The sequence below is a fragment of the Oncorhynchus tshawytscha genome, linkage group LG28 (assembly GCF_018296145.1).
Source record: "Oncorhynchus tshawytscha isolate Ot180627B linkage group LG28, Otsh_v2.0, whole genome shotgun sequence".
NCBI lineage: Eukaryota > Metazoa > Chordata > Actinopteri > Salmoniformes > Salmonidae > Oncorhynchus > Oncorhynchus tshawytscha.
Genome location: NC_056456.1, coordinates 29,379,368 through 29,405,070, shown reverse-complemented (window position 1 = coordinate 29,405,070; position 25,703 = coordinate 29,379,368). Strand labels below are relative to the sequence as shown.

General features: G+C 43.9%; 1 pseudogene; it reads left to right on the top strand.

The window, feature by feature from the left end:
* Positions 1 to 25,703, top strand: part of LOC112226372 — a 161,029-nt pseudogene that overhangs the window by 101,638 nt on the left and 33,688 nt on the right.

The following is a 25,703-nucleotide window of genomic DNA, read 5'->3' as shown; positions in this document are numbered from 1 at the left end:
ATTTAACTTTAGCCTGCAGCTTGGATATGTGATGAGAGAAGGACAATGTACCATCTAGCCATAGTCCCAAGTTTATTTATTTATTTAACTGGGCAAGTCAGTTAACGAACAAAATCTTATTTACAATGACAGCCTACCAAAAGGCAAAAGGCCTCCTGCGGGGACGGAGGCTGGCATTAAAAATAAAAATAAATTAAATTAAAATATAGGACAAACCACACATCACGACAAGAGAGACAACACTACACAATGAGAGACCTAAGACAACAACATAGCATTGCAGCAACACATAACAACACAGCATAATAGCAACACAACATAACAACAACATGGTAGCAAGACAACATGGCAGCAGCACAAAAGAGGGTACAAAAATGATTGGGCACAGACAACAGCACAAAGGGCAAGAAGGTAGAGACAACAATACATCACGCAAAGCAGCCACAACTGTCAGTAAGAATGTCCATGATTGAGTCTTTGAATGAAGAGATTGAGATAAAACTGTCCAGTTTGAGTGTTTGTTGCAGCTCGTTCCAGTCGCTAGCTACAGTGAACTGAAAAGACGAGCAACCCAGGGATGTGTGTGCTTTGGGGACCTTTAACAGAATGTGACTGGCAGAATGGGTGTTGTATGTGGAGGATGAGGACTGCAGTAGATATCTCAGATGGGGGGAGTGAGGCCTAAGAAGGTTTTATAATAAGCATCAACCAGTGGGTCTTGCGACGGGTACACAGAGGTGACCAGTTTACAGAAGTGTAAAGAGGGCAGTGATGTGTCCTATAAGGAGCATTGGTGGCAAATCCGATGGTCGAATGGTATAGAACATCTAGCCACTCGAGAGCACCCTTACCTGCCAATATATAAATTACATCTCTGTAATCTAGCATAGGTAGGATGGTCATCTGAATTAGGGTTAGTTTGGCAGCTGGGGTTAAAAAGGAGTGATTACAATAGAGGAAACCAAGTCTAAATGTAAATTTAGCCTGCAGCTTTGATATGTGCTGAGAGAAGGAAGTGTACCGTCTAGATATACTCCCAAGTACTTGTATGAGGTGACTACCTCAAGCTCTAAACCCTCAGAGGTAGTAATCACACATGTGGGAGGAGGGACATTCTTCTTACCAAACCACATGACCTATGATTTGGAGGTGTTCAGAACAAGGGCAGAGAAAGCTTGTGGAAACTAAGAAAGCTTTGTTGTAGAGCGTTTAACATCCGGGGATGGGCCAGCTGGGTATAAGACTGTATCATCTGCATATAAATGGATGAGAGAGCTTCCTACTGCCTGAGCTATGTTGTTGATGTAAATTGAGAAGTGCGTGGGGCCTAGGATCGAGCCTTGGGGTACACCCTTGGTGACAGGCAGTGGCTGAGACAGCAGATGTTCTGACTTTTTACACTACACTCTTTGAGGTAGTTCGCAAACCAGGCGAAAGACCCCTCAGAGACCCCTCAGAGGCCTTAGCCGGCCCACAAGAATGGAATGGTCTACCTTGTGAAAAGCTTTGGCCAAGTCAATAAAAATAGCAGCACAACATTGCTTAGAATCAAGGGCAATGGTGACATCATTGAGGACCTTTAAGGTTGCAGTGACACATCCACAACCTGAGTGGAAACCAGATTGCATACCAGAGAGAACAATATAGACATACAGAAAGCCAGTCAGTTGATTATTGACAAGTTTTTCCAACACTTTTGATAAAAACAGGGCAAGATAGAAAATGGCCTATAACAATTAGGATCAGCTTGATCTCCTCCTTTAAATAAAGTATGAACCATGGCTGCCTTCCAAGCACTGAGAGCCTCCCTAGAGAGGAGAGACAGTCTAATGATGATAAGGGCTGCAACCTTAAACAAGAAAGGACCCAGATGTTTTTTTAAGGTCAAGTTTAAGGAGCTTCTTTAGCACCTCAGACTCAGTGAACACATGCAGGGAGAAGCTGTGTAGCGGGGCAGGGGGAAAAGAGGGAAGAGCATCAGGGCTAGTTGCATTTGAAGGGCTAGGAAATTAGGAAGTGTTGGACAGGCAAGGAGGCATGTCAAATAGGAATCCTGACTTAATGAAGTGGTGATTAAAGAGCTCAGCCATATGCTCCTTGTCAGTAACAACCACATCATCAACATTAAGGGACATGTGCAGCTGTGAGGAGGAGGGTTTATTCTCCAAGTCTTTCAGCATTTTCCAGAAGTTCTTGGGGTTTGACCCACAGAGAGAGAACTGCTCCTTATTTAAACCTCTTGAGTCTCTAGGGGCAGTATTTCATTTTTGGATGAAAAACGTTCCCATTGTAAACAAGATATTTTGACACGAAAAGATGCTTGACTATGCATATAATTGACAGCTTTGGAAAGAAAACACTCTGACGTTTCAAAAATTGCAAAGATATTATCTGTGAGTGCCACAGAACTGATGCTACAGGCGAAACCAAGATGAAACTTCAAACAGGAAGTGAGCAAAATGTTTGAGGCGCTGTTTTCCAATGTCTCCTTATATGGCTGTGAATGCGCCAGGAACGAGCCTACACTTTCTATCGTGTCTGCAGCATTGTGACATATTTGTAGGCATATCATTGGAAGATTGACCATAAGAGACTACATTTACCAGGTGTCCGCCTGGTGTCCTGCGTCGAAATTGGTGCGTAATCTCCAGCTGCAAGTATTCTTCCATGTGATTCAGAGGAGAAACCAAACTTCCACGAACGATATATCATCGAAGAGATATGTGAAAAACACCTTGAGGATTGATTCTAAACAACGTTTGCCATGTTTCAGTCGATATTATGGAGTTAATTTGGAAAAAAGTTCAGCGTTTTGATGACTGAATTTTCGTTTTTTTTTGGTAGCCAAACGTGATGAACAAAACAGAGCGATTTCTCCTACACAAAGAATCTTTTTGGAAAAACTGAACATTTGCTACCTAACTGAGAGTCTCCTCATTGAAAACATCCGAAGTTCTTCAAAGGTAAATGATTTTATTTGAATTCTTTTCTTGTTTTTGTGAAAATGTTGCCCGCTGGATGCTAGGCTTAATGCTATGCTAGCTATCACTACTCTTACACAAATGCTTGTTTTGCTATGGTTGAAAAGCATATTTTGAAAATCTGAGATGACAGTGTTGTTAACAAAAGGCTAAGCTTGAGAGCTAGCATATTTATTTCATTTCATTTGCGATTTTCATGAATAGTTAACGTTGCGTTATGGTAATGAGCTTGAGGCTGTATTTACGATCCCGGATCCGGGATGGCTAGTATCAAGAGGTTTTAAAATAACTAACTTTGGCCTTCCGGCTAGCCTAAGTGCACTTATTTCTCATTTGCTTGAACGACAGCCAGATAGCCTGAGTATGCCTGTGCCTAGCCTTTCGCCAAATAGTGTTCTAGAGGTTGAGTAACTCTGCCAGATCACGGTCGGACCAGGGGCTGAACCTGTTTTTCATTTTCTTCATTGGAGCGTGCTTGTTAACAATACCACTGAAATATTTAAAAAAGAAGGTCCAAGCGTCTTCGACAGAGGGGAAGAAGCTGATTCTATACCAATTTACATGAAGGAAGGCTTACTCATTAAGCTTTTCAGCAAGCATCAGACAAGTCAGGACAGGTCGTTTAACTGAGCAGCCATTATGAACACAGGCCGTAAAACAGTGATCAATAAGGTCATTACAGAAAACACCCGACTGATACCAATAAGGATTATTTGTGAGGATAAAATCAAAGAGAGTAGCCTTCTCTTGGTCTTTGAAGTCATACCTTTTGGGATTGGTAATAATCTGAGAGATTTAGGAAGTCACATTGCTTTAGGACTTGGTCAGGTGTTTTAAGCATGTCCCAGTTTAGATCACCTAGCAGGACAAATTCAGACGTAGCGTAAGAGGCCAGGAGAGAGCTTAGGGCAAGTAAGTACAGGCTGGTGCTGATAGTGGATGATAACACCCAGCAACAGTTAACAAAGAGCTGTTTGAAAGCGTAATGCTTCAAACCAGCAAATCAAATTGTTTGGAGACAGACTTGGTGGAGGTCTGTCTATCCGGAAAAAAGTTATAACCAGAAAGGTTGACATCAGTGTTCAGAACACTGGGGCATAGTGTGGCGGGGGTACCTGTACCAGACGGGGGGAGACAGAGCAGGGAGAGAGGGGCGAGTGTGGCGGGGGTACCTGTACCAGAAAGGGGGAGACAGAGCAGGGAGAGAGGGCATAGTGTGGCGGGGGTACCTGTACCAGAAAGGGGGAGACAGAGCAGGGAGAGAGGGGCGAGTGTGGCGGGGGTACCTGTACCAGAAAGGGGGAGACAGAGCAGGGAGAGAGGGCGTAGTGTGGCGGGGGTACCTGTACCAGAAAGGGGGAGACAGAGCAGGGAGAGAGGGCGTAGTGTGGCGGGGGTACCTGTACCAGACAGGAGGAGACAGAGCAGGGAGAGAGGGCGTAGTGTGGCGGGGGTACCTGTAACAGACAGGGGAGACAGAGCAGGGAGAGAGGGCGTAGTGTGGCGGGGGTACCTGTACCAGACAGGAGGAGACAGAGCAGGGAGAGAGGGCGTAGTGTGGCGGGGGTACCTGTACCAGACAGGAGGAGACAGAGCAGGGAGAGAGGGCGTAGTGTGGCGGGGGTACCTGTACCAGACAGGAGGAGACGGAGCAGGGAGAGGGGCGTAGTGTGGCGGGGGGTACCTGTACCAGACAGGAGGAGACAGAGCGGGGAGAGAGGGCGTAGTGTGGCGGGGGTACCTGTACCAGACAGGAGGAGACAGAGCAGGGAGAGAGGGCGTAGTGTGGCGGGGGTACCTGTACCAGACAGGAGGAGACGGAGCAGGGAGAGAGGGCGTAGTGTGGCGGGGGTACCTGTACCAGACAGGAGGAGACGGAGCAGGGAGAGAGGGCGTAGTGTGGCGGGGGTACCTGTACCAGACAGGAGGAGACGGAGCAGGGAGAGAGGGCGTAGTGTGGCGGGGTACCTGTACCAGACAGGAGGAGACGGAGCAGGGAGAGAGGGCGTAGTGTGGCGGGGGTACCTGTACCAGACAGGAGGAGACAGAGCAGGGAGAGAGGGCATAGTGTGGCGGGGGTACCTGTACCAGAAAGGGGGAGACAGAGCAGGGAGAGAGGGGCGAGTGTGGCGGGGTACCTGTACCAGAAAGGGGGAGACAGAGCAGGGAGAGAGGGCGTAGTGTGGCGGGGGTACCTGTACCAGACAGGAGGAGACAGAGCAGGGAGAGAGGGCGTAGTGTGGCGGGGGTACCTGTAACAGACAGGGGGAGACAGAGCAGGGAGAGAGGGCGTAGTGTGGCGGGGGTACCTGTACCAGACAGGAGGAGACAGAGCAGGGAGAGAGGGCGTAGTGTGGCGGGGGGTACCTGTACCAGACAGGAGGAGACAGAGCAGGGAGAGGGCGTAGTGTGGCGGGGGTACCTGTAACAGACAGGGGGAGACAGAGCAGGGAGAGAGGGCGTAGTGTGGCGGGGGTACCTGTAACAGACAGGAGGAGACAGAGCAGGGAGAGAGGGCGTAGTGTGGCGGGGGTACCTGTACCAGACAGGAGGAGACAGAGCAGGGAGAGAGGGCGTAGTGTGGCAGGGGTACCTGTAACAGACAGGGGGAGACAGGGCAGAAAGCGAGCAGATCGCTGGGTGGGATCCAAGCAGCAGTGCAGCAGGCAACGGGAGTATGTGTCACATCTGCTTGGGAGAAGCTTTTGTCGGGAGGCTGAGTAGGAGAGGCGTTCAGCCTTACCAGACAGGTGCGTGGTGGAGCAGATAAAAAATCAGTAGCAAAAAGCTGAACTAAATTTGTTGGGGAAAAAGACAAAACCAATATGCCGGTAAAACCGTTACATTCCAAAGCCAGATCAAACAGCAATTAAAGGCAACGAGCAAAAAAGTCAACGCTGCATATGTCCCAGCAGCCAGAAGCCATTTTCCTGCAAACAGGAAGAAGAGTAACAGATTGAGATGAAGAGGTGAGATGTAGAGATATTTCCACTGCTATGCTAAGAGACTTTAAGACAGTGACTCCAATCCTTATCAAGGCTCTTACACCTGGTGAGGCTGTTTTATTAAAAGACATCAATCCAAGGTAACCACTAGAGTTTGCCTTCAAGACTGGTAAGGGGCCTTGCTGTTGCCAGCCTGACAGTTTGGGAAACTGATTAGCTACCTAACTGTCTATCAGTCTGTCCAGATCCCAAACAGATATCCTCCAACGAGAGTGAGAGGCCGTTCTTAATGTCAGCCCTGAATTCATTCATAAATACTTTTTAATTTCCCAGATGAATTGTCTATCAAAGCAGCCTTGGTGTGACAGCATGTTGGCTGGGGAGGGCTAGTTTAGCTTTGATCAAGCCAGGGTACTTAAACTCTGTCGAAGTTAACGTCAGCCCTAATAAATTAACGCGTGTGTGCCTGTGCGTGTGTGTGGAGGCCTCTGGCTCTCAAGTGGAGCGTATCTGCAGATTTCTGAGATATTCACAGGCAAAATTACATACACCCGCTCTTACACACAAACATAACATGAAAACACTCACATATACACACACACACAGAGTACGAAATTCTGGACCATTTTCCCCAGGCAGAGGAACAGAGAGTAACTTCATGTATAGCAATAAAGAGCAGTGGAATAGAGACCTGCGGACATCTCAAAGAAGACATAATGAAGGATACCAAACAGTAGGGGTTGGGCTCACTTGTGCCTTCAAGTCAATGGTGCAACAGTTGTTCATTGGTGGTAAGATTGTGTGCTGCAACTTAGTTATTAGAAAGTCTAATGTTTATTACTATTCAAGACTGTCCGCTCAGGTTCAAGACCAGCCATTCACGTTGACTGGGGCAATTAGGTGCGCTCACGGCCACATAGTATACTAACTGAGTTGTATGAATTATATTGTATTTTGAAATATAAGGGATGGAAGGCAATGCAATTATGCAGATATGCTGTGTTTCACTCTTTTCACATGAGAAAGTCCATAAAACACACGGAAGTATAAAATCACTCTCTATTTATGTTTGCCTGAACAATAGCCCACAGGTCTACTGCCCTCCCTTTTAGAAAGAACCCACAGAGAAAGATGAAAGGAAGCTTTTAGGAATACCAGCAGCCCTCCTCCCCTGTCCTCTCTCTTCCGCATTTTGGCTCCACACGTTCCCCTGTCCCATCCATTTACCTTAATTTACCATAGCTTAGTTTGAGGTACACATGATCAACTTGCACCCCACCTCTGCTAAAAGCTGACTATGATAAATGGCTATATCCAGCTATCCAACCCTTCTCCTTTTGTACGGCTAAAACACATATTATTCCTTCTTGCTCTCTAATGGCTGTCAGTTGTGAAGAAGGCCATAGATTGTGGTAGCCAGACATTCTGCAGGCAAGCAGGGACTGAGGAATAAAGGATCTCTCGTAATCATCCAGATGTTTCCGCCATTTTGATTCATTGTCAAAACTCTTCTCCACAACGTAATTGCCTCTTGAATGCCTTATTTCTTGCTCACCTTCCTCACTGCCGCTACCCCATTCTCCTCTCCCATCCCATCCACCAGCACCATTATTTTATAGCTTCTTTGACATGTCAACGATAAATTTCTACAGCTATTTAAAGAGCTGTTTTGGGGGTTTTGGCACTCGTTTTTTCTTTGCATCACACAGTTCGCATCTCAGTTGAGTCTGTCTTTGAAATGTGTTTTTGTGGTTCTCCATGCCTGTGCAAGCTGTTTTTATTTCTGTCGTCATTGATGCTCATGTTTGATGTATGGTCTCTTTTTGGAATGGCATGTCAGGAAACATGAGAACTGTTATGTTTGGTCGTCGTCACTTATGCTATGCGCACAGTAAAATGTACTCAAAGTAACTATTGGGAACATGGAATGTTCCCTTGTATCCTTTCCTTATATCACAAAGGAATCACGATGGGGCAAATCCAAACTTCCACTCTTAAAGTTCTCTTTGTTTTCTTTTTTACAACCAAATCTCTATTTTTTATGTAAATGGCATGTTATAGAAGAGTCCAGACATCTTTTTGTGATTTCACATGTTTTTGAGAAACTTACCACAAACAGCAAATCACTTCCTCATCCTCGTTGTGTAGTATGGGTGCCCCGAAAAAACATGAACACTGGCTCCAAAAACACCCAAATGCATCCTTTTAGAAGTGGTCTGTAGATGTTGAACACATGAAATTGGGTTCATCTGAATTTTATCCTCAATGTTATATCCAAGCAACTCAAACTATACCTCTCTGTCCATTCTACAGATAACTGCCTAAATAAAAAAAACACTTGAGTAAATTATGTATACAAAGTATATTGAAAGCAGGGGGTGCTTCCACACAGGAAGTTCCAGACACTTGTAGAATCTATGCCAAGACGCATTGAAGCTGTTCTGGTGGCTTGTGGTGGCCCAATGCGCTATTAAGACATGTTTCCTTTATTTTGGCAGTTATATGTAACAGCAGGCCACATAGAGAATGGAACAGCTGGATAGGGGAAACGACTCGAGTCAGCTTTAAACACGAAGTGATTTACTTTGTTTGTGACCAAGATAAATTGGTCTTGTTTTGTATTTTTTAATGTTGGGAGACCCTATTGTTTTTGCTAGTCACTCTCACTCAGATATCATATAAAAATTGCACCCCAAAAAATCACATGTCCCCGAAAAGGCATTTGGGTATTTTATTAGGATCCCCATTAGCTGCTGTAAAAGCAGCAGCAGCTTCTCTTCCTGGGGTCCAACACAAAACATGAAACATAATACAGAATGACATAATACAGAACATCAATAGACAAGAACAGCTCAAAGACAGAACTACATATATTTTTTAAAAGACATGTAGCCTACCAATGCATACACAAAAACTATCTAGGTCAAATAGGGGAGAGGCGTTGTGCCACGAGGTGTTGCTTTGTCTGTTTTTTGAAACCAGGTGTGCTGTTCATTTGAGCAATATGAGATGGAAGGAAGTTCCATGCAAATTATAATACTGTACGCTTTCTTGAATTTGTTCTGGATTTGGGGGCTGTGAAAAGACCCCTGGTGGCATGTCTGGTGCGGTAAGTGTGTGTTTCAGAGCTGTGTGTAAGTTGACTATGCAAACAATTTGTGATTTTCAACACATTTATGTTTCTTATAAAAAGAAAAAGTGATGCAGTCCATCTCTCCTCAACTCTTAGCCAATAGACTACTCTAGACCCTACACATAGACACCTACAGCCTAACAACACATTCTGAACTGGTTCAATTCCCACCAAATACAGGGACTGTGTCTCTAACAGGATTCCTTGCGGAACCTGGATGAACCACATACAACCCCTTCTGTCCTGTGCCATTATTTTACCGTCATATAGACACACTACATATCAGAAACACAAAATAGACACCAAGTATACAATTACATGGATAACACCATTTCTTTGAATTGCTTGAAAACACCATTTCTACACTAAAAACAGCTATAAGAACAAATATTTCTCCCAGAATTACACTTTAGATTCAGAGAGACACTCAGATGAATACAGACATATCTATTCCAATACGTCTGGGTACCAGTCTCTGTAACATTCCACTGCTTTGAACAGAGACTGGCAACCAACAAAATACAATCCACTAGTACAATCACAGCACTTTGGTGGCTTTCTTAGCAGTGATGCTGCGTTTTGACATGATTTTCTCCATCTACCATCTCCCTACCCTGGCTGTTTATGATCACCAGGGGACCTGGGCCGGTTTCCCTCTAAACAGGAGACAGAGCCATTGTGCCCCTGCATTGCTCACAAATTACTCCCCCCCCACCACCACCTTTCTCTGCTGTGTGTGGATCCCCCTCTGTAAGGACATGAGGCTAATCACAGGCCTGTGCCTCCTGGCAGGTAACCTCTGGGTGAACTAAATCAGGCAATAGCATTTAATCACGAGAGAGAGAGAAAGACACACAGAAACACATACACACAGAAGGAGTCCTTTCTGTTGTTTGCTCTCTCTTTCTCTTTCTACATGGCTTTTTTATATCGCAATTTCTCTGTCTACACACACACAGGGTCAAAAAAATGGATTGTAAAGAAATACAAGGATTAATTTTTTTATGACCCATAAACATGGGATTATGGCTGCGATTTTATGGAGCGATTTTAGTGTCAAGTGAAATTGTATTTGAATTCCGTTTTTAATATATATTAGGATATTGAATTGAATAGTTTTTAATTGAAATGTTGAATTCATAACATGAACTTGTATTTTATGATTTGGAAAATATATTAATGAATATTACATTGTTTTAAAATGTAAATGTATTTAAATATTCAAGTTCAATATTTATACAGTATATTCAGTTTCAATATGGTAGATATTGCATCCATTGTCAGTGTATCAAGTTCACATGGTCACGTTAGTTTTTGGTTCACAATTTGATTTTTTATCATCATGGTTTATTCAAACAGTAATGTGCAATTGATCAAAAATAAACCAACGTTATGAAGAGGCAACAACAGCAAGGAAATTCCCCTGTCTGCCATCCCTGTCAATGGCCTGCTTACGGTCAGTGAAAAGAATATTGAAATAATGGTATTTTTAATCTAGGCTACATTGCCGATTTTAAAAAACCAAGATGGTTTCCCGAAGCTGTTCGTTCTACATGTCGATTATTTATCACACGCGCTGCACACATGTAGCTTAACCTATATATAATCTATCGGGCAGAGAGAGCACGCAGCTCTCAAACAGCTGGTTGTTGTGTAGAGCGAAGACCGACAGCGGTAGGAAAGATGTTCCAAGTTATGATCTCTAGGCAAACCGGATTTAAAGTCTTGGTTGAATATTTGGGATGCGTAATTCAGTCATCATAGAATAACCTACCTTGAAAATCAAACATTTCATCTAGGCTCTTTTGTCCTTGACAAGTTATTGTAGCTTGTCTTCATCCTCCTCTGACTAGGAGTAAGAAATGTCAGACCAATGCGCAGCATGGTAAGTGTCCATATTGTATTTAATATGAACACTGAGCACTTGAACAAAAACAATAAAACGGCAAAAATGAACAGTCCTGAACGGTGAAGCAAAACACAGAACAGAAAATAATCACCCACAACTCAAGGGTGAAAACAAAATTAATGTCAATGTCAATGCTTAATGCCATTGGGTAGGCCTATTAAAGAATGGGTTATTATTAAAGTAGTAATGCATACATTTTGGGGGGATTTTTTTATTTTATTCTATAGGCTATTACAACACTGACAGTACATATAAAATGTTGGTCCTAGCACCAGGGCCACCAGTAGAAATAGTTAGTGTAGAACTCTGTACAGCCCCCAAGTCATTGTTATTTATAGGAAACAAATAAGTGTTCCTCAGTGGGAGATGAGCTGGCTGGGGCAAGCCTCTCCATCAGCTGGTCTAAACAGACATAGGAGATGGATGGATAGTTTTCTCTACTCTCTCTCTATCTCTCTGTGCTGTACACTGCTACTACCTCCCCCACACACCCACATAGAATATACACACATACAGTATATAGCGTGCCTAGTGTATACACAAACAGGGTATACATACACACACAAACACACACAAAACACACACACACATAATAAAAGGTCTCGCAGCCTTGGGCAAGAAATAAAGCTGTAAATACAGCTAACTGCAAAAATAAAGGAAACACCAACATGGGGTCTTAATCGGGCATTGGGCCACCACGAGCCACCAGAACGGCTTCAATGCTCCTTGGCATAGATTCTACAAGTGTCTGGAACTCTGAGGGATGCGACACAATTCTTCCACTAGAAATTCCATAATTTGGTGTTTTGTTGACGGTGGTGGAAAACGCTAGCAATGGTGGCCAAAATAATTGCCAAAATAATGGCCTGCCCAGCATTTTTATACATGACCCTAAGCATGATGGGATGTTAATTGCTTAAATAACTCAGGAACCATGCTTGTGTGGAAGCACCTGCTTTCAATATACTTTGCATCCCTCAAGTGTTTCCATTATTTTAGCAGTTACCTGTAGTTACATACATAACCCTGCCCTCATACAGCCTTTTCCCAAGGCCTGGGAGCCATCAATGGTCCTGCTTCTCATTCTCCTGTGATTCCCTCTCACTCTCTGCTGAAGGCCTAGGACCTGTCCATGGTCCTGCTTCTCATTCTCCTGTGATTCCCTCTCACTCTCTGCTGAAGGCCTAGGACCTGTCCATGGTCCTGCTTCTCATTCTCCTGTGATTCCCTCTCACTCTCTGCTGAAGGCCTAGGACCTGTCTATGGTCCTGCTTCTCATTCTCCTGTGATTCCCTCTCACTCCGCTCTAAAGGCATAGCCCACAAAGCCTCCAAAACTCTATCCACCCTCCTCTTTGGTATCTATGCTTTGTGCTGTGAAGATGGATCACTCTCCAGCTCCATCCAAAGGATCTATATTTTACTTATGCCCAAGTCACTTTGATCAGCCTTTCCCTCAATACAGGAATCACATTGAAGTATTGTGTAACCGAATAAAAAGCCCCCGAGATCTAAAGTAGCAAATGTGCCAATTGATCAGAGCTGCACAGGCTCTTTTTTTATGGAGCCGCTGATATACAGTGGCACTTAATGTCCCTTAAAGGAGCAATCTGCAGTTGCCACATCCATTTTTTGGACTCATAGATTAATTATATATACACATTGATTCTTGAATAATATAACTTATAATTGCCTCATGAGCTTAGTTCAACTGTCCAACCCCATCAGAACCCAAAACACTATAGAAATGTTTTAAACTATCATTATGATCTCATGGAGGGTCTAGCTCTTTCTATGAATTGATAGTGGTTACATTTCTCCAGGCCCATAGCTTTTTCCCGAATCAGGGGTGGGGAATACACTTTGTTATTGTTTTAACTGCTGATTGCTGCTTCAACACCCGGAGATGGTCTTCCTGGGCTTCCCGCACCACCCACCACCCTGTAAAAGAGACAAAGGGAAGAATATGTAATATTGACCCATACTGGATCCCCCCACTAAATTTACAGCTCTCCAAAGGATGACACCTCTCTCTGGGCTTGGGTTTGTGTGGCATGTGGGAAGGGGTATGAGGAGTCTGGGGAGGCCTAAGGGGAGGTTGATGTAGGAGGCTGTTCTTTTACATCCACACTGCTGAGAGAGGTCCTTGCAGACCAGTGACTTTGGCAGCTTCACACACACTTGTCAGCCCCAGGGCTTTAATAAGCTGTCACATAAGGTGTGTGTGTGTGTGTGTGTGTGTGTGTGTGTGTGTGTGTGTGTGTGTGTGTGTGTGTGTGTGTGTGTGTGTGTGTGTGTGTGTGTGTGTGTGTGTGTGTGTGTGTGTGTGTGTGTGTGTGTGTGTGTGTGTGTGTGTGTGTGTGTGTGTGTGTGTGTGTGTGTGTGTGTGTGTGTGTGTGCAAGGTTCTATATATGTGTGTGCATCCTTCACTCACAGACCAGTACCACCCCCCTCTGTGAGGACATTAGGTTCTTACCAGAAGCATCAGTTACAGAGGCTAACACACATACCCTTAACCCTCTGGAAACACTAGTAAGCCTGTATTGTACACTCACACGCCTGCATGCATGCGTATACACACATACAGTGCAATCGGAAAGTATTCAAACTCCTTGACTTTTCACATTTTGTTACATTACAGCCTTATTCTAAAAATTATTAAATTGTTTTTTCCCCCTCATCAAACTACACACAATACCCCATAATGACAAAGCAAAAACAGTTTTTTAGAAATATTTGCAAGAAACACCCACAAAAAACTGAAATATCACATTTACTTAAGTATTCAGACCCTTTACTCAGTACTTTGTTGAAGCACATTTGGCAGCGATTACAACCTCGAGTCTTCTTGGGTATGACGCTACAAGCTTGGCAAACCTGTATTTGGGGAGTTTCTCCCATTCTTCTCTGCATATCCTCTCAAACTCTGTCAGGTTGGATGGAGTGCCAGGTTTACTCCAGGTGTGACGCTTGCCATTCAGCCCAAAAAGTGCAATCTTGGTTTTATCAGACCAGAGAATCTTGTTTCTCATGGTATGAGAGTCTTTACATGCCCTTTGGAAAATTCCCATGTGTCTTTTACTGAGGAGTGGCTTCCGTCTGGCCACTCTACCGTAAAAGCCTGATTGGTGGAATGCTGCAGAGATGCTTGTCCTTCTGGAAGGCTCTCCCATCTCCACAGAGGAACTCTAGAGCTCTGTCAGAGGCCCTTCTCCCCCGATTGCTCATTTTGGCTGGGCGGCCAGCTCTAGGAAGAGTCTTGGTGGTTCCAAACTTTTTCCATTTAAGAATGAGTGAGGAAGAGCCAATTCTATGGAGTGAGTTGAGACAGAGAGGAAGAGGGGCTGGGGAAGAGACTGAATACGGATGTAAATAAGATATTTGTGTTTTTTATTTTTAATACATTTGAAAAACATTCTAAAAACCTGTTTTCGCTTTGTCATTATGGGGTATTGTGTGTAGATTGATGAGGATTTATTTTATTTTATCCATTTTAGAATAAGTCCGTAACGTAACAAAATGTGGAATAAGTCAAGGTGTATGAATACTTTCCGAAGGCACTGGACACACCTATTCCTTTCTTCCTGCAAACTGCAGATAAGCTCCATCCCCCAACAGCCCTACCCATAATGGACATGACAGGCATTGTTTCCTCCCCTGATCTGTCATTTCTCCATCATTACTCTTGCTGTTGACACAGCTATTTACACTGCTCCCCCTCCTCTTTCCCTTCCTCTTCGTCTTTGTTTCTCATATTTCCTTCCCTTCCTCTGTCTCTTCCTCTCTCCTGTCTCATTTTCTTTTTCTTTTAATCTATTTGTTGACTTTTATTCACTCTTGCCTTTCGAAATTAAAATAAGCTTTATTTGCATGATCCAAAGTTGCAAAATACATTTACAATCGACAACGAAATCATACATTTTCCCGCTTTCATCCGTGTTCTCTCATCCCTTAGTTTTCACATTCATATAGACGGGTTAGCAGACTACGTCACGAAAACGATGTGAGCGCTTCAATTGGGCAGAAAGCAGTGTGATGTTTAGACTCTGGATGGCCAGATAGCTAGCAACAATGACAAGAAGCTGCCATGTGGTGAATCGTAAGTGGCTCATTTCAGCTAGTTTCATCTTGTTCTTGATACCATGTCTTATTTTGAGGTGTTTTGACTGATTTCATGTCAATGCTAATATGGCAAAAAAATCGCTAGCTAGCTAACTAACAAATGTAGCGATGTATTTGGGAGACAACAAGTGCTCATTGTGAAAATGTATGTATGTTTTCAATAAACATTGGAGACTAAATATAGTTTACATGTTGTCAACAGGCTAAGCCAGCCCTGTCTGTTCTGCCCCATAGTTGCACAGGCGTCAGATTTGTTGCTAAACAACCAACCTGTCTTTACATTCCAGTTTCTATCCCCGGTCAGACTTTCTCATTGGTATTTCTCTACCAGCCTTGATAAAAACACATGCCACCTACATTCCCTCCAATGACCCATGCTGGTAGGCACACACACACGTAAGTGTATTCGTACACGTTTACAATACAGAAAATACACACACAAACACAGTGCGGAACAGAGTTCACACTTAGAGAGCCACAGAGAAAGGCTCTCGTTGAGCAAGAAGACCTGCACTGTTAAATAGCAATTTAGTATGCTGTGCTTAAACCAGCTTTTAATGGTGTCAACTGACAAATGTTACCACAGGCTAATCACATTGCCATATACAAACATCACAAACACACCATAAGATACAGATTGACTCACTTTAATAACAGCTGCATTATTCATAAGGTTGGATGCACCATGGAAACGGTTGACTTTACAACTTGCTCGTTAGTCAGTACTATCTATACAGTATCTTCAGAAAAAAAGTGTTCAGTGGTGTGGGCAGACAGACAGACAGCCAGACAGCCTTTACCACAGCACCTTGGCTCAGCCATCGTCAATCTCACGTCAGTTAAAACAGGAGCGCAAAATACCACTGCCAATGTGTGTACAGAATGTGCCAACAAGTATTGGACATTTGAATGAAAAATAATTGAACTCTGCCCTGTGAAATGGTGCAGAGAGAGAGAGAGAGAGAGAGAGAGAGAGAGAATGAAGCATAGAGAAGGAAAGGGAGGGAGAGAGGCAGAGAGAGGGAGCGAAAGAGAGAGTAAGAAAGAGGAGGAGAAGGAAGAGAGATGAAAACGCAGAGAAAGAGCGCGACCGAGCTGTTGCAGGAGTGAAAAAGCAACAGTGAGGCTGCAGGGAGTTTGAATGGACATGTTCGTACACAACAGCTTTTGCTTTCCTGTCACATCTGAAAGGGCACCCAGAGGAACTTGTGTGTATGACTATGCCTACATTACGAGAACATTTTTATATTTGCAAAAACCTCCCACATGTCAACCGATGCTACAACAGATGGAGGTTGGTTTAGTGGCCTAATTCCTCACACATTTCACAATTTACTACACTTCACAAGTTAACACCCATGAGAAATGGGTGAAATCATTGTTCTTTTTTTACATTGAGTCGGCAACAGCCGTCTTCAGAGGACAACTTTAGTATTATATTATAGTTGTAGCTCAGTTGGTAGAGCATGGTACTTGTAATGCCAGGGTAGTGGGTTTGATTCCCAGGATCACCCATATGAATTGCGTGTTGATATAAATGGTGAGTGGTCTAAACAAGTTGCTTTGGATAAAAGCATCTGCTAGATGTCATAAGTCATTATATGATAAGTTAAATGTTGATTTCCTCAAACTGAATCTGTAGGTCCCTGTGTTGGTGATGAACATCTGTTGCTGGGTAAGCCAGACTGCCAAGATCCCCTTCTTCTCGCCTAGCTCACTCCCAATGTCATGAACATTGCCAAGGATGCACACGAAGGTAACAACACCTGAGTCCATCTTGACTTTAACTTATTTTCCCTTTGGGAGCATAGAACATCACCATGGCAACTGAGTCCATCAGTGGTTTCAATATGAATCTCTGTTCATGTTGTCTGTCTAAAATGAAATAAGATCCGGCTTAGTTTCCCCGTTCTTTTCTCTCTTTCTTCCTCCTCCTCTTCCCTCTCACATCTCTAATCCCTTCTCACACGTTCCTCTTTACTTCCTCCTCTGGGCACTCTGGGCATCCATGTTGGGAGAGGTGGTGAAGGATTTGTAGATTGGGGGATGGAGGGGAAGGTGCAGCAGCCAACCTTTTTGTAATGACTGGAATTTCAGCAATATCAAGCTCAATGGTGGCTGTGGTCATGTTCTCATAGGAGGGGCAGATGGAGTCACTGCCACCAACACAGTGTCTGGAATGATGGGCCTGACAGCACTCCCTGGCCTGGCATCGGCAAGGGCAAGCGCACCACCTATGGAGGAATGTCTGGTAGGTAACACAAACACACATGAACACTTTGTCATGTGCTGTTACCTTACAGATACAGACAGCTAACATGTGTGCGTGTGTGTGTGTGTGTGTGTGAGAGATCACACATTTTTGCTTTTAGCCAGGATTTGATGTCCAACTGACGTAAAACATAGGCAGCCCCGCTCGGTTATAAAAGGAAAGGAGAAGTATATTCTTGAGGGGTGTTGTATTTTTCTGGCCTGTGTCTTTTTTCAGTACCTAAGTAGGCCTGCTAGGAGAGGAATGAATCAAATGTATGAATGTAAAAAAATGCATAGGCTACATTTTTTGTTGTAGGACATTGATAATGTTTCCACATGACATTATGCGCTTAATCATATCAGTTAATTTCCCTTGGATTTCAAATACACTACCATAAAACATTTTGGGGTCACTTAGAAATGTCATTGTTTTTGAAAGAAAAGCCATTTTTTTGTCAATTAAAATAACATTAAATTGATCAGGAATACAGCATAGACTTTGTTAATGTTGTAATTGACTGTTGTAGCTGGAAACGACTGATCTTTAATCGAAACAGACATTTTGAGCCTATAATCGAACCCACAAATGCTGATGCTCCAGATACTCAACTAGTCTAAAAAAGGCCAGTTTTATTGCTTCTTTAATCACTACAACAGTTTTCAGCTGTGCTAACATAATTGCAAAAGGGTTTTCCAATGATCAATTAGCCTTCTAAAATTATAAACTTGGATTAGCTAACACAACGTGCAACTGGAACACAGGAATGATGGTTGCTGATAATGGGCCTCTGTACGCCTATGTAGATTCCATTAAGAATCAGCTGTTTCCAGCTACAATAGTCATTTACATTAACAATATCTACACTGTATTTCTGATCAATTTGATGTCTTTTTAATGGACAAAAAAATGTGCTTTTCTTTCAAAAACAAGGATATTTCTAAGTGACCCCAAACTTTTGAATTGTAGTGTATATTGCAAGCACACTCAGTACAAGCATTCCATGTAGAGTGTATAGTGTACTTTGACGGCATAAAAGCACAAATCTTTTTCAATTTGGCGGTCACAGCGTACCTCTGTGCCTCTGCATTCTTATTTCAACTTCCATCCAGACTTTTCTACAGAACACAAATGAATAATTCCAACATAATGTAGGATACTTTACATGTTCTGTGGCAGACTTTAGGAGACTTTACGTGTTCTGTCGGAGACTTTAGGAGACTTTATGTGTTCTGTAGGAGACTTTAGGAGACTTTACGTGTTCTGTCGGAGACTTTAGGAGACTTTAGCCAGAAAGAGGTGGAGGGGAGGAAATGTAGGAGGAGAAGAAAAATAGAAGCGTCTGAGAAACAGGGTGGAGAGAAAGAGCCATGAATATGTATACGATTAACCATCCATGGAAGATATGCAAAAATATATGCTTTGATTCAATTCATCATCCCAATTTCAGAGGCTGGCATTAGTTAATGAGGATCATTTAGCATGGGTGGAGACAGAAGGTGCTGTCTTTATCTGTCAACCTATTGTGTGTGTGTGTGTGTGTGTGTCCATACTTATTTGTGTGCGCTTTCACGCGTATGTGTGTGTGAGCCCCTCTGGCCAGATGAATGTGGACAAGGCTGTACTGTGATCAATGAGCGAGAGCTTAGTGGGGGAACCAGGTTAAATGTAATGTGAAAAATGCCTCCATCTGTCTGCCTGATCACAGAGCACAGCCAACCCCATCCTGCAGGGACTCCTGACAGCCAGTTAGAGACTAGAGATAGAGGGGGCTGGATTGGACCACATTGGGGAGTGAGGTAAGGGGGGAACGGTGTGTATGTGTGAGTGTGCGTGTAAGACCACATGGGTGGGCAAGAGATAGCGATTGGATGATTGTCAGTATGTTTTCTTCATATATAACACTGTATTTATTTCTGTTTTTTTCTGAGATTGAGGAACAGAAAAACTCTAACATACACAACTACGAATCTGAATTTATCTCATCTTCTGTAAGAAATCAGGTCTGAGAATGCTGAGATCCCTCTCCACAGGTAATGCGATGTGTGTGGTGTCCGCCATTGGCAGGGCCCTGTCTGGGTTCCTAATCCCAGTGACCGGGAGGATTGACTCAGCCGATACAGGCCTACAGTTCCTCCATGCTGGAGCTTCTGTTATACAGGTAAACAGAGACATAAACAAAAAAATGCACAACCTGTTTGTGCTGTTGTTAACTTGTGCTATACTGTAGTTAACTTGTGCTATACTGCAGTTAACTTGTGCTATACTGCGGTTAACTTGTGCTATACTGCGGTTAACTTGTGCTATACTGTTGTTAACTTGTGCTATACTATGGTTAACTTGTGCTATACTATGGTTAACTTGTGCTATACTGAGGTTAACTTGTGCTATACTGTGGTTAACTTGTGCTATACTGCGGTTAACTTGTGCTATACTGCGGTTAACTTGTGCTATACTGTGGTTAACTTGTGCTATACTGTGGTTAACTTGTGCTATACTGCGGTTAACTTGTGCTATACTGCGGTTAACTTGTGCTATACTGTGGTTAACTTGTGCTATACTGAGGTTAACTTGTGCTATACTGAGGTTAACTTGTGCTATACTGAGGTTAACTTGTGCTATACTGTGGTTAACTTGTGCTATACTGTAGTTAGGTTGTGTGATATGACAAATTATGACAATTGATAAAATGCACAAACTTCTGACTAAAAGTCTAGGTATGTGTCAGTACATGTATTTTCAGTATAGTCACACTGAGAACCTAAGTGTATGTCTATTTCATGCGATTTGATATTTAACCACACACAGGGACAGGGAACTGAGGGCTAAGGATCTATTGGAAACAGCTTAGAGTGGAACATTCATGCTAGCATCTGTGTCTTTTGTCTGATATTCAACACTGATCCATTTTTAATAAGAGCTTGCATTCTATATGATTATTAATGTATTAGCCATCATCAGTAACATCAGGAATTTTCTCCAGGATTTTCTCTCTCTCTCTCTCTCTCTCTCTCTCTCTCTCTCAGTGCATGCTGGGAGTTTTTTTATTTATTTGAGTGTTTGGTGTGGAGGGCTCTAACTAACTTTCTTGATTTTTTTCTTTACATGTTATTTTCTATGGTGGAGGGTTAATGCAATATTTGTTTTAGCAGTATCCACAGTTTTTTTCAAAGTTAGGGTGGAAGAGGACAGAGTAACTTTCCTGGGGTTTGGAAGGTGTGGTGTGCGCGATGGCTTCTCAACCTAGCGTGGAGGATACGGCATGGATTCAGGTGTGTTCCTGAGAATGGAGTTAAGGTGGAGGAGGTTCTGCTCACGGTCGGTGAACAGCCCCGGAGCTGACAGCCAGTCAAGCAGAGGGGTCTAAGTACATGTTGAGAGAATTGACAAGGTTCCTGGTTCCTGAAAGGGGAAAAAAGTTAATCTTGAGGCTTTTTTTTCTGATCCGAGAAAGTTTGTAAGATCAGTACAACACACTATGAAAAATGAGGGGCATGGTGTCCTCTCACCCAGGAAATGGTTTAGGTTGAAGAAGTGGGTCACAACAGTGCGTAAAGGTTTACCTTCAGACATGGTTTAGATGTATATTTTCTTTCTGACACTGGGGATTTTTGAGCTTTGCTATTGGTCTCTTTCTCTGCTGGCTTTTCTCCCACTTCTTATGGAGACTCGTGGGTAGGCTCGCTCAATATAAATGGCGCCAGAGATGCGGGAAAGAGGAGTGTGTTGGGTGAATATGTAAAACAAAAAAAAGTACAGGTGTTGTTTCTGCAGGAGACGCATAGTGATGTGTTGACTGAAGTCGATTGGGGACTCTGGTGGAAAGGGGCAAGTGTGTTGAGCCATGGGACAAATGTTAGTGCAGGGGTGGCAGTCCTTTTTGCACCGGGGCTGTCTGTAAAACTTTGCTCCTCAAAGGAGGTGTGTAAAGGTAGGCTGCTTGTTGTTAAAGCAGAAATTAACAACATGGGTTTTGTCTTTATAAATGTGTATACGCCTAACACAGGGAGAGAAAGAGGGGTTCTATTTGGGAGTCTTAGACAGGAACTCTCACAGGTAGCGCCTGAGGAGACGCTGGTGGTCGGAGAGGACTGGAACTGTACCATGGATTTTACAAAAGACAGAAATGGGGAAGAGCCTCATTCAGTGTCAGTGGGAGTGTTAAGGGACATCATTAATCAGTTCGACCTAGTGGATGTTTGGAGAACTAAACATCCAAACACAAGACAGTATACATGGGTGAAGGTTTTTGGGGCTAGGGTGAGTGCAGCCCGACTTGATCGCTTTTACATGTCTAGGAATCGGAGCAATAGGCTGCTGGGCGCTACCGTTCTCCCGGTGGGGTTTTCGGATCATCACATAACCATGGCTCAGCTGTCTATTTCACCAGGGCCCCGGCAGGCATCTTATTGGAAGTTCAATGTAAAGCTCTTACAAGATGCCACTTTTTGCTCAGGTTTCCAGACCTTTTGGGAAAGGTGGGGGCAGTGAAGAGAGGAGTATGAGTCTCTGAGTCAATGGTGGGATGTGGGGAAAGTCCAAATTCGGCTTTTCTGTCAACAGTACACAGCTCTCTCATCCTCAGAGGCTAGCAGAGTATTGGGGGAACTAGAGCATTGTATTAGTGAGATAGAGGTAGAGATGGTTGGGCAAGGCAATGTAGGCCTCCAGGCTAATTTAGCCGAATTGCGTAGGGACCTGGGCAGTTTTTTCCAGGTTAAAGCAAAGAGAGCACTTATAAGAGCTAGGTTCTCCATGCTCAAGGAGATGGATGCTCACAGCTCCTTCTTCTTTGGTTTGGAAAGACAGAGCGGTGAAGCCAAGGGTATGCATTGTCTACGGCTGTCTGATGGGCGGGTGACCTCTGTGGTGGGGGCGATGCGGGAGCGGACTGTGGAGTTTTATACTGAATTGTATAGGGCAGAACTGTGTGATCCTATGTGTGCTCAGGTCTTGTTTGCAGAACTCCCTAAGCTCTCTCTGGAACAAAGGGATGAAATGGACATTCCTCTGTTGTCCCAGGAACTGGCAGAGGCCGTAACCCAGATGTCCCCCGGTCGTGCAACGGGGGTCGATGAACTCCCAGTGGAGTTTTATAAAAAATTCTGGGGAATAATTGGACAGGATTTATTTTGCGTGTTGCGTGAATGCGTCAAGGTAGGAGAGTTGCCGATGAGCTGCCGTTGGGTGGTTCTGACTCTCCTGCCCAAAAAAGGGGACTTGTGTGAACTTAAGAACTGGAGTCCTTTGGCATTACTCTGTGCGGACTACAATATATTTGCCTAGGTCCTCTCTAACAGACTGAAGTCCCATCTGGACTCTATAGTACATCAGGACCAAACATATTCTGTACCGGGACGCTCAATCACGGACACTCAATCACTTGTTCTTAATTAGGGGCATGTTGGACTTGTCAATAGGTTCTAATGTGAACTTTGGACTGGTCTCTTTAGATCAAGAGAAGGCTTTTGATAGAGTGGACCATGAGTATCTGTTTAATGTGATGTCTGTGTTTGGGTTTGGGAAGAGTTTTTTGACATGTGTGAAGCTGTTGTATGCTGGGGCGTCATGTATGATCAAGGTGGGAGGGGGGCTCAGTAGGCCAGTCTGGGTGAGATGGGGCATTAGACAAGGATGCCCTCTATCTGGGCAGTTATACACATTAGCCATTGAGCCTTTTTTAGGACTGCTACGCAGAAGACTGCAGGGAGTGTCCTGGACAGGAATGGATGCGGTGACAGGCATAGCAGTGTCAGCATATGCAGATGATGTTTCTGTGATGGTCAGGGATGATCAGGATATGCAGGCACTAGAGACCAGTCTGAAGGTGTACGAGGGAGCTTCATTAGCTAAAATAAACTGGGGCAAGAGCAAAGCTCTGTTATGGGGGGATAGGGCTCCTCCTCTAATTCCAGGGGGTTTGCAGTGGGGTTGTGAAGGGCTTAAAGTGATGGGGGTGTACCTGGGCTCAGAGAAGTGGGTAAGGAAGAACTGGGAGTGGTTGTCACAGGCAGTGGTGACAAAACTGGCCAGGTGGAGGTGGCTCATGTCCCAAGTGTCATATAGAGGGAGGGTGCTGATAATTAACAACCTGGTAGCATCTTCCCTTTGGCATAAACTGGCTGTCCTCAACCCCCCCCGCCGGTCTGCTCGCAGACCTGCAACGCAAGCTGGTGGACTTCTTCTGGTCGGGCCATCACTGGCTGAGGGCGGCAGTGTTGTACAAGTCCGTTCACGAAGGAGGATAGGGCCTGGTGGAACTGGAGAGCAGGATGGCTGCTTTCAGGCTACCATGCTGATGTTGGCTGGAGGGAACCAGCATGCGCGCTGCTGAGGAGAGCTGGCGGATTAGGGTTGGACTCGCAGCTGTTCCTCATGAAGTTGGAGAGGCTGAGTACAGCAGGTCTCTCAGATTTTTACTCTGCAATGCTGAGGGCCTGGCAGCTGCTAAGGTCCAGGAGGCACTGTCTGAGCCGGTAAGAGGGATGTTTGAGCGGCCACAGGGAGAGGGGCCACCAATGTTTCCACCACTGCAGGTGACGGCAGAGACTGGAGACTGGCAAGGGGGTCTGGAGGACTTGTTAGATTTTAACACTCCGAGTTTGAGGATGTGGGAGGTAAAGCCCTCTACAACCTCTGGGTTAAGGTTAGGAACATTAGGAGCCTAACAGGAGTGAAGGCACATCAGTGGCAGGGGGTATGTGGGGCGGAGAGTATGGTGGGTTTTAGGTGGAAGGGGCTCTACAAACCCCCAGTACCAAAGAGGTCAGGGGACCTCCAGGGGAGGGTTCTTCATGGAGCCCTGGCCACTAACAGCTGGTTGGCACGGGTTGAAACGGGAATCGGGCAGGGGTGTCCTTTCTGTAAAATGAAAGAAACTGTGATTCATGTGTTTTCTGTGTGCACCAGGTTAATGCCTTTAATGTCTCTGTTGGAATGTCTGTGTGAGAGGTTGGGGGTGGTGTTTACTGTTGAGATGTTCATAATGGGATACAGGTATTCGAGCAAGGAGAAAGGCAAATGTGTTTTGTTGAACTTTCTGTTTGCTCAGGCAAAGTTAGCTATTTGGCTAACAAGGAGGAACAGGGTCAAAGGTGGGGGGGATAACAGACTCTTTACTATTGTTTAATGGGATGGTCTCTGCGCGCCTTAGGGTTGAGTTTGAGCTCTATAAAATATAAAATGTGTAGAGATGTTTGAGGAGACATGGTGTGTTGGGGGGGCTGTCTGTATAGCGGGGAAGATGTTTTGGATATACAGTTATAGGAGTGGGTATTGTGATGTTGGTTTGGATCATGTGTTAGATAGAAAGATGAGTATGGTAAATGTATGCAGTACAGGATATATTTTTGTTTTTGTATTTTTAAGGGGGGTGAGTTTGAGTTTGTTTAAGTAAAGAAAGACCAAATGTTTTTTTAAGCTCTCCTCTCCTCTCCTCTTCTCTCTCTCCCTTCCACCTTTCCCAACACCAAAACATTCTCTTCTTTCACTCAAAGCTTTGTCACCTAATGTCACGGTTTGGGTGTGTATACCCCCGGCTGCTATGGCAACAGATTGACAGTAACAAGCTTCATGTAAATCCTAATATAATACACTGAACAAATTGCTAGAGCAAATAAACCTATTATCTCAGCAGGGGATCCCAGCCTCAGAAATCTGTTTATAAATAAATAAATGCAACATTGTCGTTATGCCACTAAATAATGTAGCATAAATAGCTGAGAGCCTCTGTGACAGAAAATAAAATGCTTAGCCTATTAGGGAAAGATGACAGGAAATAAAATGCTTAGCCTATTAGGGAAAGATGGCAGGAAATAAAATGCTTAGCCTATTAGGGAAAGATGGCAGGTGTGGAAGGTACATGTTGGGTCGAGTCACCAATGAGGATATCGAGGGCCTTTTCTCAATTGGATTTGCTCAACTGTGTCCTCTCACCTCCATCCTCTCTCGCCTCCTTTTGAAAAAGGTGAAAGGTAAGCTTTTTATTTTATTCTACCTTTGTTTAACCAGGTAGGCCAGTTGAGAACAAGTTTTCATTTACAACTGTGACCTGGCCAAGATAAAGCAAAGCAGTGTGACAAAAACAACAACACAGTTACACATAAACAAGCGTAGAGTCAATAACACAATAGAACAATCTATGTACAGTGTGTGCAAATGTAGAAGAGTAGGGAGGTAAGGATATCAATAGGCCATAGAGGTGAAATATTTACAACTTAGCATTAACACTGAAGTGATAGATGTGCAGATGGTGATGTGCAAGTGGAGATACTGATATGCAAAAGAGCAAGAGGGTAAGTAATATTATCAGGATAAGGTAGTTGCTTGTGCTATTTACAGATTGGCTGTGTACAGGGACAGT